General features: G+C 39.9%; 1 protein-coding gene across 2 annotated transcripts in view; it reads left to right on the forward strand.

The window, feature by feature from the left end:
- The window catches only part of TMEM208 (transmembrane protein 208), a 198,179-nt gene that overhangs the window by 18,763 nt on the left and 160,972 nt on the right, over window positions 1–18,444 (forward strand). Inside the window, exon 4 of one of the 2 annotated variants that reach the window (XR_003942212.1) lies at window positions 12,639–12,704. The exons of the other annotated variant lie outside the window; for it this stretch is intronic. The gene's annotated coding sequence lies outside the window, so the exon portion shown is untranslated. The remainder of the gene's footprint in view (window positions 1–12,638; window positions 12,705–18,444) is intronic. 2 annotated transcript variants of the gene reach the window in all.

Here is an 18,444-nt window from a genome sequence, read left to right on the forward strand (position 1 = left end):
GATTTAGAATTGAAGAGGAGGAAAGCTAAGAGAGAATTAGACATGAAAATAAACAGAAAACCAAAAACATGCAGAGAAGGAAAGACTGCAATTACAGAATACATCGCAGTGACAACAAAAACATGAAGAAAGACACAGACGTAAACAATCCAGAATCAACAAACACTTAATGGACCTTCAAATGTCAAGACACAAAGCTTTAAGAACATTACAGGAGTTTCAGGAAAGTAATATAACCAGTAGCACCTTGGCAATTTTTGCGAAATCTGTGAACATTGTAATGCAAACACTTTAAAACTGAGAGACCAACAGATGAAGTTTAATGTGTTGCAATAAAGGGTCTATACATTTACCACCTATAACTACAAATGAATACATTAAGAAGTTGATGACTGCACAAGATCCTGATTCAAAAACATTTATGAAAAATATAAGATCATATAATAGTGCATTAGCATTTGTATCAGTGGGAGCACATATTAATGTACCAAGAGGTTTTGGTCCATATTGTTTCAAAATACACGGACAAATGTATCATCTTGCAGGAACACTTCATCCACCTCAGGATAAGGACCCAAAATATGCACAGTTATATATTTTAGACGAGTCACTGGCAAATGAGGAAAGGATGAACAATCCAGCAAATCAAGCTTGCAAACCACACATAATGAAAAAGTTAGCTGATATTATTGGTTCAAACCCATTAGCAAAAGCATACAAAATGATGCATGAGGTAGAAAAGAACAAAATGAACTACATGGTAAATTTAACACACAACTGTACATATGGCAATTATGAACAACAGGAACACGGATCCCAGAACATACAATCCACAACGTTGCAATGAGGTTGCGATGGTGTTTGTGAGTCCTGACGGAGAACCTCCGATCAACAGAGATTTATTGGTACATCTGAGACCTAACAAAACTGTATGAGCAACCAGTCGAGTTGACTATAGAGACAGAAATGTTGATAGCGCTTGTTATCCCACTATTATTTCCAACGCTGAACAAACATGGGGCATTGGAGTAGCTTTACACAATGTAAGACCAACCGCTCCAGGCAAATATCTCTAAACAATATATTCCTACTATTTTCAAATTAGAGACAATTATAACCCTTTATTAAAGCGGGACGCTTGACACAACAATACGTTGTTGATGCTTATGTAAAAGCAGAAAGCAATGACCTCAACTTCTACGAACAAAGCAAAAGATCTACGAGTGAAAAACGTTATGACTTAACCTATGTTGAAGACGATGGTGATGCACAAATGCAGGAAAGAGAGTTTTTTACTATCTACTTTCACTGGAAGCCCAAGGAATATGCAACAATGTTACCAAGATGCTATGGCAATCACAATGAGATATGGTAAACCAACCGTTTCATTACAACGACATGTAATCCAAAGTGGAAAGAAATTACTGATATCTTGCAACTGGTGAAAAAACTGAAAATCGACCAGACTTGGTAGATAGGGTCTTCAAACTTAAACTTAAAGAACTTATGGAAGAAATTGTAAAGGATGAAATCGTTGGAAAAGTAAACGCATATGTTCAAGTAATTGAATTTCAAAAAAGAGGGCTACACAATGCACATATTGATATTTACTTTGGCTTCAAGGCGAAAACCAAATGATATACTCACAATTAAAAGAATAGATCAGCAGAATACCAGATGCAAACCACAACCTGTTTTGTATCACATTATAACAACAAACATGATACATGGACCATGGGATGAGAGAAATCCACATTCTCCATGCTAGTAGATGGAAAGTGCTGTAAAGGCTTTCCAAAACAGTTCAAAATGAACAGTAGCAAATGAAGATGGATATCCGAATATCGGTAGGAGAAAATTAGATCCAGTAATAGTTGGAAAACATAACATTGATAATAGTTGGATTGTTCCTTACAATCCTTACTTATCTCTCCGTTACAATGTCACATTAATGTAGGCATTTGTGCTTGATTTAAATCCGGAAATACGTTATATCAAATATGCATTCAAAGGCATTGATTGCGCAAATCTACATTTCTCATTGATGAAGTACAAACTTACATTGATTCTCGCTATGTAAGCCCTCCTGAAGCTATGTGGAGAATATTTCGATTTGAAATGCATCAGCATCAATAATGAGACTAGCAATTCATCTAGAAGGAGAACAAAACTGTTGTATATCAACCTAATTTTAAAGGTTTTCACAGCTCTTGAACAAGATAAGGACACCACTTTAAATGCATGGTTCAAACTTAATCAAGAAAATCATGCCGCACATGTGTACAATACACTGAAATACCAGAACACTTTGTATTCAATCCAAAAAATCACAATTGGCAACCTTGAAAAGCAGGATTTGGAAAAAACAATTGGAAGGATGTATCCCGTAAACATCTGTGATACTGAATGATATTTCTTAAGATTGCTACTACTGCATATCCCAGGGCAACTTCTTTTTAATCTCTAAAAACCATTGATGGCAGTTCAGTACAACATATACTTTGAGGTAAGCAAAAGCAAAAGGTTAACAAACGATGACAATGTGTGGAACGCTACATTAGCTGATGCTGCATCTACTGTATGCCCACAACTTGAAGGCATTTATTTGCTACCTTTGTATCTTTAGTGGTCTGACTGACATGTCCACTTTAGGGATATCATCAAGACTCTTTAATTGAAGACTTCTGCAGAAAGCATGACCATTTAGTTTCCACAGCATTGCAAGCTGTGTAAATCATATGCATTAACAGATATACAACAGGTTTTGATGGCACATGGAAAAACCTGCAAAGACTTTTCACTACAAATACCTTTGCAAAACCTGCCAAAGCACTTTAATGATGGAATCGATGTCCAACTAGAGAGACAAATATCACATGATTTGGAAGCAACGTTAAACCCACAACAAAGAGAAGCTTATGAGACAACAAAAAATGCAATCAGTTCTAAGAACACTCAAAATAATTGCTTTTTCCTAGATGGGCCAGGTGGAACAGGGAAAATCCATTTATATAGAACATTACTAAGTTACATTAGAGGTAATGGACAGGTTGCAGTGGCCGTTGCATCTACAGGAATTGCAGCTAATCTTTTAAAATCAGGGAGAACCTACCACTCTCAGTTTAAAATTCCTTTAAAACTTAATGAAACATCTGTCTCAGGTATCAAAATTACATCAAAAGATGCAAAAACTATTAGTGATTCCATATTAATCATTTGGATGAAGCAACCATGACACTGGGTTAGCACTGGATTGTGTGGACGTTTACTAAGGAAATAACACGTGAACAAAGTATTCCCTTTGGGGGAAAACTACTATTATTGGGTGGTGACTTCAGACAATGTCTACCTGTAATACCTGGAGCAAATTCATCAGAAGTTGTCAGTCTTGCATAAAGTATAATAGAAATTGGAATCAATTCAAACAATTGAACCTCAAAACTAATATGAGGTCTACAGACTGCATGTATAGTGAGTGGCTTATTAAACTTGGAAATGGTGAATTAACAAATAACGTGGGTCTAATGAAGACATAATTGAAATTCCATCCACCATGCTAACTGAGGATATTATACAGATATATTTGGAACAACATTGTTATATAAAGATATTGAAACATATCAAGAAGAGCTATTTTATCCCCCCAAAATGAACATGTCAATGAAATAAATCTACAAGTTCTGAGTAAGCTTCAAGAGAAAGAGAAAATTTATCTCAGTTCAGACAAACTCATCAGTGAACATGGTGATGATGTCAGCGAATACCCAATTGAATTTCTTCACACATTACATCTTTCAGCACTGCCCCTCATACTTGAAAATCAAAAAGGGAGCAATTATTATGCTGTTGAGGAATCTAAATACTAAAAGAGGTTTATGCAATGGAACAAGATTGATTGTTACCGACTTAAAACCAAACTTAATAGTGGCTAAAGTCATAACTGACAGTGTATAAGGTGAAACAGTATTCATTCCACGAATAGATCTTATTACAGATTCTGGACTGCCATTTCAACTACAAAGGCGTCAATTCCCTGCAAACCTTGCATTTGCCATAACCATTAATAAATCACAAGGTCAGACTTTAGACAGGTTGGAATCTACCTACCCAACCCTGTATTAGCCATGGACAACTATACGTTGCATTTTCAAGAGTCAGAAAGGCTTCAGACGTGAAAGTATTAGTTAAGCAGACATCAGAACAAGGAAAATTGATCCAAGGATCACATTCTATTTACACAAAAAACATTGTATATAAAGTGTACTGTAAACATCAACTATTAAATATTGTTTACGTTCTTTCATTACTTTTTTAAAAAACAAAAAACTTGCCTGTTTTAACGGGCTTAACGGCTAGTACATAAATAAATACTTAAATAATGTTTCACCTACCCAACTGTATCTATACTGCTGGATTTAGCTATCTGGGTTCCAAATGATGGAACTCAATTCCCAAGATCATAAGAAGCATCACAAACTGCCTCTGATTCAGAAAAGAACTAAAAACATACCTGTTCAAGAAATGGTATGACTAATTACATGAATTACTGGTGTCAACACTACTCTGCAAATGTAATGCTTATTTGCTCTTTTCTAATTTCGGTATGTAAGCCACATTGAATCAAAACTTGTTTTTGGATAACTGTGAGATACAAGAGAGAATAAATAAAATAACTATTGTTCACCCTGGGTGTGAGACGGCATTAGAAAACAAGGACTTGGCAAGGCTACAGCATCATGCTGGTGAATTCCTCACGGTAGACAAGAGTGGTGACCAGTCCTGTTTGTGTTGGACTCCCTACATGTTTTATTGTCTATACTAGATAAGAGCTAAGAACAGTTGTGTGGTGCCTGTGAATTTTGCCTTTTCTAGTCTGCAGTCACTAGCTTTCTCCAGTCTAGTATTGTGTGTGTACTCAATTGCCTGATATCTTTGAACTTAAGAAATACCATACTGGGTCAGCCTAGTGGTACATTGAGCTCAGTATCTTGTCTCTGAACATGGCCTGTCCAGATTGCTTTGTAGAGAGCAATTTTCTGTTCACTGCCATTTCTCAGCAGTAAAAGGTAGCATTTTCCAAACCAATTGACTAAGTGGCTACATAGTCCAAAGAGGTGGTTACAGACTTCGTGTGAACAAATACAGTATAGGTATACTATTATAGTGACAAGTACAGTAAAGAAGTATCGGTAAATAGGTTGGGTGATTCAGACAAAATGTTAGGGTGTGATCATGCGTCGGGGTTGCAAACTGTCCGTTTCCTGATTAAAATGCCATATTTCATTATTCGGGTTTGTCAGATACTCTGGGGTATGCCTTCTTGAACAGGTGAGTTTTTAGTTTTTTTCAGAACTCTAGATGATTATTCGTAGATTTTAGTCGTTTTGGTAGAGAATTCTAGAGCTGTGTGCATATGTAAGAGAACGTGTATGTTGATTTATACTTCAGGCTTTTACAGCTTGGGAAGTGAAGAGTTAAGTACGTTCTGGCTGATTCAATTGTGTTTCTAATTGGTAAGTCGATTAGTTCAGACATATAGCTCGGAGCTAGACCATGCATTATTCTGTGAACAAAGGTACAAATCTTGAAGGCGATACATTCCTTGATTGGAGCCAGTGTAGTTTTTCCCGGAGAGGTTTTATGCTTTCAAATTTAGATTTTCTATAGATAAGCCTGGCTGCCGTATTCTGAGCAGTCTGTAGTTTCATTAGGATTTGTTCCCTGCAACCCGCATATACTCCATTGCAGTAATCGACATGTGTTTATTTTTATTTATTGCATTTGTATCCCCCATTTTCCCACCTATTTGCAGGCTCAATGTGGCTTACAGAGTCCTGTTATGGCTTTGTCATTCCAGGATGTCAGATACAGTTAGTGATGTGAAAATATTAGATAAGGGAAAGAAGGGAAGATTTAGGCGGATAGGTATAGATAGTAGACTTTCATAACTGGGTGGTTTGGCGAGGTGATTTAGTAAGGTGTGGGTTTTCTTTGTAGGCCTTGTGAAGCGAGGTGTTTTCAGAGATTTATGAAAGTGGTATTTCGTCAATAGTTTCAAGGGTAGTAGGTAATGCATTCCACAACTGCGTGCTCATGTAGAGAAGGTAGTTGCATGCTCAGCTTGTATTTTAGTCCTTACAGTTGGGGAAGTGTAGATTCAGAAATTTGTGGGATGATCTTTGGCATTTCTGGGGGGCAGGTCCACTAGGTTTAGCATATAGGTTGGGGCGTCTGCGTGGATGATTTTGTGAACAATAGTGCAGATCTTGAACGCGATGCGTTCTTAAGTGGGAGCCAGTTAGGGGTTTTTGCACTTTCATATTTAGTTTTTCCAAATATGAGTCTGGCGGCGGTATTTTGGGCTGCTTGGAGTTTTTTGATATTCTGTTCTTTGCATCCAGCGTACAGTGCGTTGCAGTAGTCCAGGTGACTTAGTACCATTGACTGTACCAGGGTACGGAAGATTGTAACATAGTAACATAGTAGATGACGGCAGAAAAATACCTGCGCGGTCCATCCAGTCTGCCCAACAAGATAACTCATATGTGCTACTTTTTGTGTATACCCTACTTTGATTTGTACCTGTGCTCTTCAGGCACAGACCGTATAAGTCTGCCCATTACTATTCTCGCCTCCAACCACCGGCTTCTGGCACAGACCGTATAAGTCTGCCCAGCACTATCCCCGCCTCCCAATCACTAGCCCCGCCTCCCACCACCGGCTCGGCACAGACCGTATAAGTCTGCCCAGCACTATCCCTGCCTCCCACCACCGGCTCTTGACACAGACCGTATAAATCGGCCCAGCACTATCCCCGCCTCCCAACCACCAGTCCTGTCTCCCACCACCGGCTCTGCCACCTGATCTCGACTAAGTTCCTGAGGATCCATTCCTTCTGCACAGGATTCCTTTATGCTTATCCCACGCATGTTGAATTCCGTTACCGTTTTCATTTCCACCACCTCCGCGGGAGGGCATTCTAAGCATCCACTACTCTCTCCGTGAAGAAATACTTCCTGACATTTTTCTGAGTCTGCCCCCCTTCAATCTCATTTCATATCCTCTCGTTTCTAACCGCCTTCGCATCTCCGGAAAAGGTTCGTTTGCGGATTAATACCTTTCCAATATTTGAACGTCTGTATCATATCACCCCCGTTTCTCCTTTCCTCCAGAGTATACATGTTTAGTTCAGCAAGTCTCTCCTCACACGTCTTGTAACCCATACCATTCTCGTAGCTTTTCTTTGCACTGCTTCAATTCTTTTTACATCCTTAGCAAGATACGGCCTCCAAAACTGAACACAATACTCCAGGTGGGGCCTCACCAACGACTTATACAGGGGCATCAACACCCCCTTTCTTCAGCTGGTCACACCTCTCTCTATACAGCCTAACAACCTTCTAGCTATGGCCACCGCCTTGTCACACTGTTTCGTCGCCTTCAAATCCTCAGATACTATCACCCAAGATCCCTCTCCCCGTCCGTACCTATCAGACTCTCCCCACCTAACACATATGTCTCCCATGGATTTCTATTCCCTAAGTGCATCACTTTGCATTTCTTCGCATTGAATTTTAATTGCCAAACCTTAGACCATTCTTCTAGCTTCCTCAGATCCTTCATGTTTTCCACTCCCTCCCGGGTGTCCACTCTGTTACAGATCTTAGTATCATCCGCAAATATGCAAACTTTACTTTCTAACTCTTCGGCAATGTCACTCACAATATATTGACAGAATCGGCCCCAGCACCGATCCCTGAGGCACTCCACTACTCACCTTTCCCTCCTCCTAGCGAATTCCATTCACCACCACCCTCTGGCGTCTGTATGTATCTCGGGAAGAAAAGGTTTTACTCTTTTGAGTTTCCACATGGAGTGGAGCATCTTTTTCGTCATATTCTTCACGTGGGCATCGAGTGTGAGGTTACGATCAATGGTAACTCTGAGAATTTTCAGATTTTGTGAGACCGGGAAGAGAACAGTATGGTGTGGTTATGGTGGTGAAGTTGTTTGTGTTATGTTGTGAGGTAAGTACAGACATGTGTGTTTCTTCTGCGTTAAGTTTTAGCTGGAATGCATCCGCCCAGGAGTGCATGATTTGGAGGCTTTGGTTGATCTCGTTGGTGATTTCAGTTAGATCTTGTTTAAACGGGATATAAATCGTGACGTCGTCTGCATATATGTAAGGGTTGAGGTTGTGATTGGCTAGTAGTTTGGCTAAGGGTATCATCATTAGGTTAAACAGGGTTGTTGAGAGGGGGGGATCCTTGGGGGACCCCACATTCAGGTATCCATGGGGCTGATATGTCCGCGTTCGTTGTTACTTGGTATGATCTTGTGGTTAGGAATCCTCTAAACCATTTGAGAACTGTACCGCCTATTCCAAAGTATTCTAGTATATGTCATAGTATTCCATGATTGACCATGTCGAAGGCACTGGATATGTCAAATTGTAGGAGGAGTATGTTGTTGCCGGTTGCAATTGCTTGTTTGAATGAGTTCCTTGTGGATACTAGAACAGTTTCGGTGCTATGATTAGACCGAAATCCTGATTGGGACTCATGCAGAATTGAGTGTTATCTAGGTGTTCAGTGAGTTGTTTCGTCACTATGCCCTCCATGAGTTGGTTATGAGCGGGATAGATGCTACTGGGCGATAGTTGGTTAGGTCCATAATTTAAGTACATAAGTAATGCCACACTGGGAAAAGACCAAGGGTCCATCGAGCCCAGCATCCTGTCCACGACAGCGGCCAATCTAGGCCAAGGGCACCTGGCAAACTTCTCAAACATAGAAACATTCTATACATGTTATTCCTGGAATTGTGGATTTTTCCCAAGTCCATTTAGTAGCGGTTTATGGACTTGTCCTTAAGGAAACTGTCTAACCCGTTTTTAAACTCTGCCAAGCTAACCGCCTTCACCACGTTCTCCGGCAACAAATTCCAGAGTTTAATTACGCGTTGGGTGAAGAAGAATTTTCTCCGATTTGTTTTTAATTTACTACACTGTAGTTTCATCGCATGCCCCCTAGTCCTAGTATTCTTGGAAAGCGTGAACAGACGCTTCACATCCACCTGTTCCACTCCACTCATTATTTTATATACCTCTATCATGTCTCCCCTCAGCTGTCTCTTCTCCAAGCTGAAAAGCCCTAGCCTCCTTAGTCTTTCTTCATAGGAAGTCGTCCCATCCCCGCTATCATTTTAGTCGCCCTTCGCTGCACCTTTTCCAATTCCACTATATCTTTCTTGAGATGCGGCAACCAGAATTGAACACAATACTCAAGGTGCGGTCGCACCATGGAGCGATACAACGGCATTATAACATCCTCACACCTGTTTTCCATACCTTTCCTAATATACCCAACATTCTATTCGCTTTCCGAGCCGCAGCAGCACAACTGAGCAGAAGGTTTCAGTGTATTATCGACGACGACACCCAGATCCCTCTCTTGGTCCGTAACTCCTAACGTGGAACCTTGCATGACGTAGCTATAATTCGGGTTCTTTTTTCCCACATGCATCACTTTGCACTTGCTCATATTAAACGTCATCTGCCATCTAGTCTCCCAGTCTCGCAAGGTCCTTCTGTAATTCTTCACAATCCTGTCGCGAGTTAACGACTTCGAATAACTTTGTGTCGTCAGCAAATTTAATTACCTCGCTAGTTACTCCCATCTCTTAATCATTTATAAATATATTAAAAAGCATGTTGCATGTTGCAAAAGGTTTCCCTCGGGAAGAATTGTTTTACCCGTTTGAGTTTCCACATTGTGTGGAACATTTTCTTTGTAATGACGGTGGCTTGGTTCTTTAGCGTTAGGTTGCTGTCAATAATAATGCCAAGGATTTTCAGGTTATCTGAGATTGGAAGAGTGTGTTCCAGGGTATGTATGGCTGTGGGGTAGTTTGTAAAATGTTGAGATGAAAGAATAAGGCAATGTGTGTGTTCTTTATTGAGTTTTAGTTTGAATCTCATAGCCCAGGTATCCATTAGGCTTAGGCAATTTTTTTATTATATTGGTGATTTCTGAAGGGTTCGATTTGAAAGGTATGTATATTGTGACATCATTCGCATACAGAAAAGGGTTAAGGCCTTGATTGAAAAGAGACTTGGCTAAGGGGGTCATCATTAGGTTGAAAAGGATGGGTGAGAGAGGTGATCCCTGAGGTACTCTGCAGTCAGTTTCCCAGGGTGGAGAGATGTTGGAGTTTGTCTTTACTTGATATGACCTTGTGGTTAGGAACCCCTTGATCCATTTGAGTATATTCCCTCCAATTCCTATCCTGTTGAGTATACTTAGTCTACCATATCGAATGCGCTAGACATGTCGAATTGAAGTAGGAGAATGTTTTTACCTAGTACAATTTCTTGCTTGAATTTGGCAAGGAGAGATACCAGTGCAGGTTCTGTACTATGGAGGGGTCTGAAACCAGATTGCAATTCATGAAGTATTGAGAATTTGTCGATATACTCAGTGAGTTGTTTGGCTACGATACTGTCCATCAATTTGGTTGTAAGTGGGATGGATGCCGCAGGGCGATAGTTGGTGATATCATTTGATTTCTTCTCGGTGTCTTTTGGTAATGGTGTAAGTAAAATGTTGCTTTTGTCCTTGGGGAATAAGCCTTGTTGGAACATGTAGTTTGGATGGGAAGTAAGATCTGCAAGTCGATTAGTTCAGACATATAGCTCGTAGCTAGACCACGTATTATTCTGTGAACAAAGGTACAAATCTTGAAGGCGATACATTCGGGAAAGCCTTCGCAGGTGGTGATTTCATTAAATAGTTGGGACATGCATCGAGTTGACAATGAGCAGATGAGAGTTTTCTGGTTACCTGTCCAACTATTTCGTCTGTAGTCTGGGTGAAGTTTGACCAAGACTGATCTGCTGGATATTCTCCAGAGTGTGGGTCTAGTTCATCAAGGAAGGTATCAAGGTTAATGTTTTCATGAGACATGGTTTTGCTTATGTTGGAAATGTTTCGTATTTGGCAAGTTCTTCTACTGGTGGAATGTCGGTATTTGATATGGTAACTGGTTTGGTGACTAGTAGTTTGTCCAGTAGTTTGTATAATTTCTTCATGTCCTTGAAGTCAGTTCCAACTTGTGCTTTATAGTAATTCCGTTTGGATTTTTTTAATCTCATTTTTGTATTTTATTTGTGATTCTTTCCATGTGTTTAGGGCATTTCTATTTTTTCTCCACGCTCTTTCAAGTCATCTAGATATTGTTTTTAGTATTTTCAAATTGTCGTTGAACCAAGGTGTTTTATTAGGTTTTATGAGGTTTTGTTCGTTTAGGTGCTATTTCATTTAAAATGGAAATGCATCTCTTTTCCCATTCCGCGAGGAAGTATTCAGAATCAGCTAAAACGGACTAGTTGTTGTCGTATATCGATTGCCAAAATGCTTTTGCATCTACGCAACCTCTTATATTGTAAGTTGCTTTTTCTTCTACTTGGTGATGTCCCTTCTTCAGCCAATGTAAGGTTAAATTTAGTTTAAAGTGATCGGACCATGAAATGTCCGACCATTTATGTTTTGTTATTATGAAGTTTCGGTCTGTTGTAAATTTATGTACAAGTAAGTCAAGTGTGTGACCTTTATGTGGGTAGCGTTTGAGTGTGGCCATTTGAAGTCCCACAACGGGAAGAATTCCATGCATTCTTGTACACCGTTTGCGTTTGGGTCTTCTAGGTGGAGGTTAATATCTCCTAAGACTAGTACATTTGAATTAGATGTACAAGTAGTTGATATGAAGTCCATGATGTTTGTCTGGGCATCGTTCCATTTACCTGGTGGTCTGTAGAATATGACACAATTCAGATGGTCAGATAAGGTTTTATGTTGAATCCTGATTGAGGCAATTTCGAGTTGAGATGTAATTGACTTTGCAGTGGTCTGAGTGATGAAATGAGATCTGTAAATTTAGGGCGATACCTCCTCTTTTCCCTCTCTGGTCCAATGTAGGATTTTGTATCCTGATGGGCGTAGGTCTAGGATTATGGGATCATTTTGGTCATGAATCCATGTTTCGTTGATGAACAGTAAATGAATGGCTTCCTTTGTGATCCAGCCTGTTAGTGTTTGTTTACTGCGGATCTGGCATTAATGTAACCTATTTTAATTATATGGTATTCTACTATATTTGGGATTGTGGTGACTTTTATTAGTTGTCGTTTGTTTATTGGTTTAGATTTGTTAAATCTTTTTTTTCCCAGTTTGTACAGTTTGATCGTAATCAGATGATTTTCTGTTGTAGGTTCTATTGTCGCTTTGATGGAAGTTGGTGTATCTGGTTATTTGTGGTTGGTTGTGTAGTATGGGTATTATGTTATTTTCGTTAAGAGGTGCTGCCATTATTGTTTGGATCAGAGTTATGGAGAAAATTCCTAAGAGTAATTTTACTGTGTTCATATTGGCTCCTGTAGTGGTTTATTGAGTGACTTCGGATATTTCTTTTTTTTTTTTTTAATTGTTATGTGTGTAAGAGTGTGAATGTGTGTTTGAGATATTGGGTATTGTTAAGGATGCTGTCTTCGAGAAGTTTGTCCAAGTCTTTCTTACAACCACCCTTTACTAATGAGTATTCTCTGACAAAACATTTCATATCTTAATTCTTTTTTGTTGGAGAACTGGTCACCCAGTGATGCGAGGAGGCCTGAAGGAGGGATCCACGACCAGCTGCAGTCACTGCAGGTAATATCCAGAGAAATCTAGGTCTCTTCCCTGTTCAGGTGGATCATCTTTGAGGGCGTCCCTGCTATTCTTGCACCTCTTTATTCTCCTGTGTCCTTTCTGTCTTCCTTGCTTTTTCTTTCCTTTCTTCTTCCCTTCAGGGCCCAGTTGCACACATTTGAGAGCCAGCCTAAATTAAATAATAATAAAAAAGCCTCAAAGCAGTGGAGGAGTAGCCTAGTGGTTAGTGCAGTGGACTTTGATCCTGGGGAACTGAGTTCAATTCCCACTGCAGCTCCTTGTGACTCTGGGCAAGTCACTTAACCCTCCATTGCCCCTGGTACAAAATAAGTACCTGAATATATGTAAACCGCTTTGAATGTAGTTGCAAAAACCTCAGAAAGGCGGTATATCAAGTCCCATTTCCCTTTCCCTTCCTTTTTTTTTTGGGAGGGGGGCATTAGCAACACAAAGGTGCTGCCTGGACGCTGGCCAAGAGAACCCCGATATGCTGGGAGGGAGCTCCGCAGCTGTCAGACAATTAATGACTCCTGCCCGCCCCATGAGACATCGCATTGGGAGCAGTTCAGCAGCATTGGTATGCCATCAAGAAGAGCCATCAGACCACTGCCTGAGTGGTCCAGTTCCTGCAGTCTCTTTGCTGGGTCGCAAAGGACAGAGTACCTGGGGAATATTTTGACATGCTAAGCACTAAGGTGTGTGTTCCTTTCCCTAGAAAAGAATTGAGAAGTTACAGGAGCAAATTCAGCCCCTTTTGACAGAGAAGAGGCCCTAGCTTGCTTCAATGAGATTAGTGATTTCGGATATGGTGATACAAAAAGGGATGTAGATGGTAATGTCATCGGCATAGATGAATGGATGTAGATCTAATTTTGCTAGAGCTGAGGCTAATGGCATCAACATGATATTAAATAATGTCGGTGAAAGCGGAGAACCTTGTGGTACCCCAAAGGAGGCAGACCATGGAGCAGAAGTGGCGGAATTCACTGTGACCTGATATGTTCTGGTGGTCAAGAAGCCCTTGAACCAGTGCAAAACAGACCCTCCCATGCCAAGTGAGTCAAGTAGATGTAGTAGTATGTCATGGTCCACCATATCGAAGGCATTTGACATGTCGAATTGAAGCAGTAGAACCTTCCGGCTGATGGATAGCTCTCCTTTGAAATTTGACAAGAGGGTGACTAGAACCATCTCTGTGCTGTATTGAGCACGGAAACCAGACTGCGAGTGATGAAGGATATCAAAGGTAGTCAGGAATTCGTTGAGTTGAGCGTTAACCATGCTCTCCAATAACTTGACAACCAGTGGTATAGAAGCAACTGGGCGGTAGTTGGAGATAACGTCAGATTTGATCTTAAGGTTCTTTGGAATGGGAGTGAGTAGAATATTACCATGATCAGGCGGGAAAGTTCCAGAGCTTAACATATGGTTTAAGTAGCAAGTCAGATCTTCAACAAAGCATTTCGGGGCAACTTTTAAAAGAGGGTTCAGACAAACATCCAATCTACAGTACTTATTGGTGAACTTTTGTAAAGTCTTGGTTACGCTATCAGTAATAAAGGACTGAAGTTGGTCCACATATGATCAGCCGGGCAGAAATCCGCAGATATGGTCAAGGATTCTAAGAAGTCATCCACTTCAGAAATACTACTAACAGATGCTGACCGCAGGGATAAGATTTTCTCCTTGAAGTAAGTGGCTAGTTGGGTGGCAGATGGAAGATTCGGGTGTCAAGGAAGGAGTTTAAAAGTTGGTAAACCTTTATGTCCTGTCCTGCAGACTGTAACTTTGATGAAAAGTATGTACGTTTTGCTTGCCTGATAGCATATTTATATTTGCGGTGACAGTGTTTCCATGCTTCCAGCGCACAATCTGTATGACGTTTACGCCAAGCTCTCTCAAGTCTTCTTGTCTCTGTTTTTAAGTTTTAAGAGCTGCGGATAACCATGGTGTTGAGCTGCGGATATAGGACGTTTTGAGATGTATTGGCGCAATAGAATCTAGCACGGCCTTGCATTTGTCTTCCCATTCAGTGAGGTAGCGGGGTGAGTTTGCTTGCAGCATTATGAAAGCTGTCCTAGCAGAAGCCTCAAAGCAAACTTGCCTTACAGCCAATTTTTAAGATTAAGACGTTTATGTGCAGATCCCAAAACATACACACTTAGAGATCCAAAGATATATCCAGACGGTTTAAGGAAAAAGGATATCCACTGAAATGCATAAATGAAGGCTTTTATAAGGCCTCAAGTTTTTCAAGAGAAACATTACTTAAACCAATCAAGAAAACAAAGTTTGCACATTACCATTCACTAATATAGCCAGTTCTATTGTTAACATTATTAAAAAACATTGGCATTTACTACAAATTTTTTAGATATATTTGATGATAAGAAATTAATTGTTGCATACAAACGTGAAAAGAATCTAAAGGACCTTTTGGTTCCATCTGCATTACCCAATCTAGTTACATCATCTAATAATTTACCCTTAGGCCACTTTCCATGCGGCACATGTTCAGTCTGTAATGTTAATACAAAAACTAAGAGTCTATATATATTATCGTCAGCAAACAAAGAAATCCATCTACAACAATTTACCAACTATAAAACAAATAATGTAGTATATGCTTCTATATGTCCTTATAAACTTGTTTATATAGGAAAAACCAAAAGGAAGCTCAATACTAGAATCATTGCGCATAGAAGTGCATTAAAATGGAAAATATTAGAAAAACCATTGGTAGAACATTAATTAACTCTAGGCCATAAATTTGAGGATTACCAGTTTTGTGTAATTTATACATATAGGAATAAATGGAGAGGTGGACCTATTGACATTCACCTATTACGCAAAGAGCAACAATTTATTTATGAATTAAATACTCTTCACCCACATGGTCTGAATGCTGAAACAGACCTTTCTGTTTTACTTTGATTATTATATCATTATGCTGTATAATGTATTTCAATTTTTATACTCAAGCATACAAGACATCCCTCCTACATATGACATGTATACCATTTTATTATAAATAAAATTAATTTAATTTTTATAATTTTTATTTTCATATTCATTTATTCAATTTTCTCTTTTAGCCACCTTTTGGATCATTTTTTTGTGTATTTTTATTTTTTTTATTTATTTTTGTTCAATTTTATCATTACATTTAAGAAATGACATGAAAGATGTTCTATTTTAAATTAATTGAAATACTTTTATATATATATATATATATACACACACATTTTGAGCACTTATTTTTGAGTTTATAATATCACTTATATCACATTAAAAATGACTACAAATATCTGCTATTTCAAGTTGATTAAAACATTGTTTGTCTTTTAAATTACAATTAAATTTTAAATTGATATACATCAAAAATAAAAGTTTTTTTAGTAGCATTATTTTACTGATGTTACAGATTGGCATTTAGTTACATTATACATTCAAGCGCTGCTAATCTTTTTAAGATCCCTTTATTTATTTTTATTATTATTATTATCTATTATTGAAATATATGTGCCGATATTCGCTATATGTTTTTTAACCATTTTGTCTCGATACCTAATTATCAGTATAAATGCTGACGTCACAGACTGGCATTTGATTTCATTAAGAATTATGTGCAGATATCTGCTATTACCATTTAAAAACACTTGTTCTTTTATAGAAGTTTTTGATAGTTTTGATTTGAACAGTTATTTATTTTATCCCAGACGTCATTATTTATTATACACTCATATATATAATACTAGTAAAAAAGGCCCGTTTCTGACGCAAATGAAACGGGCGCTAGCAAGGTTTTCCTGGGAGTGTGTTTGCTTGAGAGAGTGTGTGTGAGAGTGACTGTGTGTGAGAGAGAGAGTGAATGTGCGAGTTTGTGTGAGACAGAGAGTGTGTGCGAGTGCTTATGTGAGACACAGTGACTGTGAGAGAGTGTATTTCACACAGATACTGTGTGTGAGAGAGTGTGTCTGAAAGAGAGAGAGAGTATGTGTGCATTACACAGACTCTCTGTGAGTCTAATTCAAGGTGTGCATGTTTGAGAGAGTGAGTGTATGAGAGAGAGAGAGAGAGACAGTGAATGTGCGAGTGTGTGTGTGACATAGAGTGAGACTGTCTGAGAATGAGAGTGTATGTGAGAAAAGAAAGAGAGTGTGTGGCAGGCCCCCCCCCTCAGTCTCCCAAATCTCTCTATCTCCTTTTGCCCTTGAAGTTCTCCCAATCTGTATCCTCTATCATGTACCCTATGTTCCTCCAATTGTGTTTTAGTTCGTCTGTTTTGTTCCTTCTGATGCTCTTCCCTCATGGCAAGTATTTTTCAATTGAACTCCGATGGCTGCCTGCGGTGCCCCGCTTCCTTTTTTAGTTTTGCAGCTTCTTTTTTTGTTTTTGTATGTGACGGAGGGGGGAGGGGGTGGAGCGTTGGCGACGACCTGTTTGGGGGGGGGGGGGGTGGAGGGTGGAGCAGGGGGTGGAGGGTGGAGCAGTGTATGTTGTGACCTCGGGGGATGGGTGGAGGGGGGAGCTGTGCCAACATGGGGGGGGGGGGGGAGGGTGGTAGTGTTGGCAACTTGGGGGGCAACGTCAGAGGTGAGAGGAGGAGCGGATGCACAGGTGACAGCCGATGGCTGCCTGCGGTGCCCTGGTTCCTTTAATAGTTTTGCTGCTGCTTTTTTTGTTTTTGTATCTGATGGAGGGAGGGAGGGGGGGGTGAGCGGCGGCGACGACCTGTTGGGGGGGGGGGGTGGAGCAGTGGGTGGTTTGACTGTGGGTAGGCAGTGGAGGGTGGAGCAGTGTGTGTTGTGACTTCGGGGGGTGGGTGGAGGGGGGAGCGGAGGGTGGTAGTGTTGGCAACTTGAGGGGGTGAGGGGTGGTGACTTTGGGTGGGTGTGGGTGAGCGGAGTGTAGTGTTGTACATCGATGTCTGCCCCACCCTAGCGTCAAACGTGATGACGTCGAGGGCGCAGCAATGCAACTGGTTCAGTGCCATTGCTCCGCCCTCGTCGTCATCACGTTTGACGCAAGGGCGGGGCAAACACTCATGGGCGAATTTGGGTTTCACCACCATGCAGTTAGAACGTTGGGACTTGGGGAGGTTTCATTAGAACGTTGGGGTTGTGAATTATGTCTGGATGGGGCGTGGCTGAGGGCGGGTCCATGAGTGAGAGTGAGTGGTGGTGCTCACAGCCTAGCCTACCAACAGTACAGGTTTTTAAGTGTTTCCCTCCCACAGAGTGAGCTTCTCAACGTTGGAGGTGAGAATTATTTATATAGGTTTGTTTTTTTGTTTTCTTACTATATTTTACCACTTTTGAAACTTGTTTTGATTTAGCAGTAACACCAGTCCTGGTTTTTTAAATTTTTGCTGTTTTTAAAATTTTTTCTAAACAATGCTCAATCTGACCTTTCACTTCCATATTTAACTTCCTGTGTCAGCCATAACCCTTTGACCTTTCACTTCCACATCTAACTTCCTGTGTCAGCCATAGCCATTTTTTCAGCATTACCAGAATCAAGAGAGTGTCCGACATATTTTATGTAAGTGTTGATACTTTATTACCACTTAATCCTATGTTCCATCTAGAAGTTGGGTCTCAAATCTAAAGACTACATCGTAGCAATGATACATTGTAACGTTTGTGCAGTACCATAGTATTTTAGTTGTTAACATTGTTACAGGACACATAACGGTTTTTATAATTTCAGCATTGCTTGAAAAGTTATCACATACACA

The sequence above is a fragment of the Microcaecilia unicolor genome, chromosome 5, assembly GCF_901765095.1.
Source record: "Microcaecilia unicolor chromosome 5, aMicUni1.1, whole genome shotgun sequence".
NCBI lineage: Eukaryota > Metazoa > Chordata > Amphibia > Gymnophiona > Siphonopidae > Microcaecilia > Microcaecilia unicolor.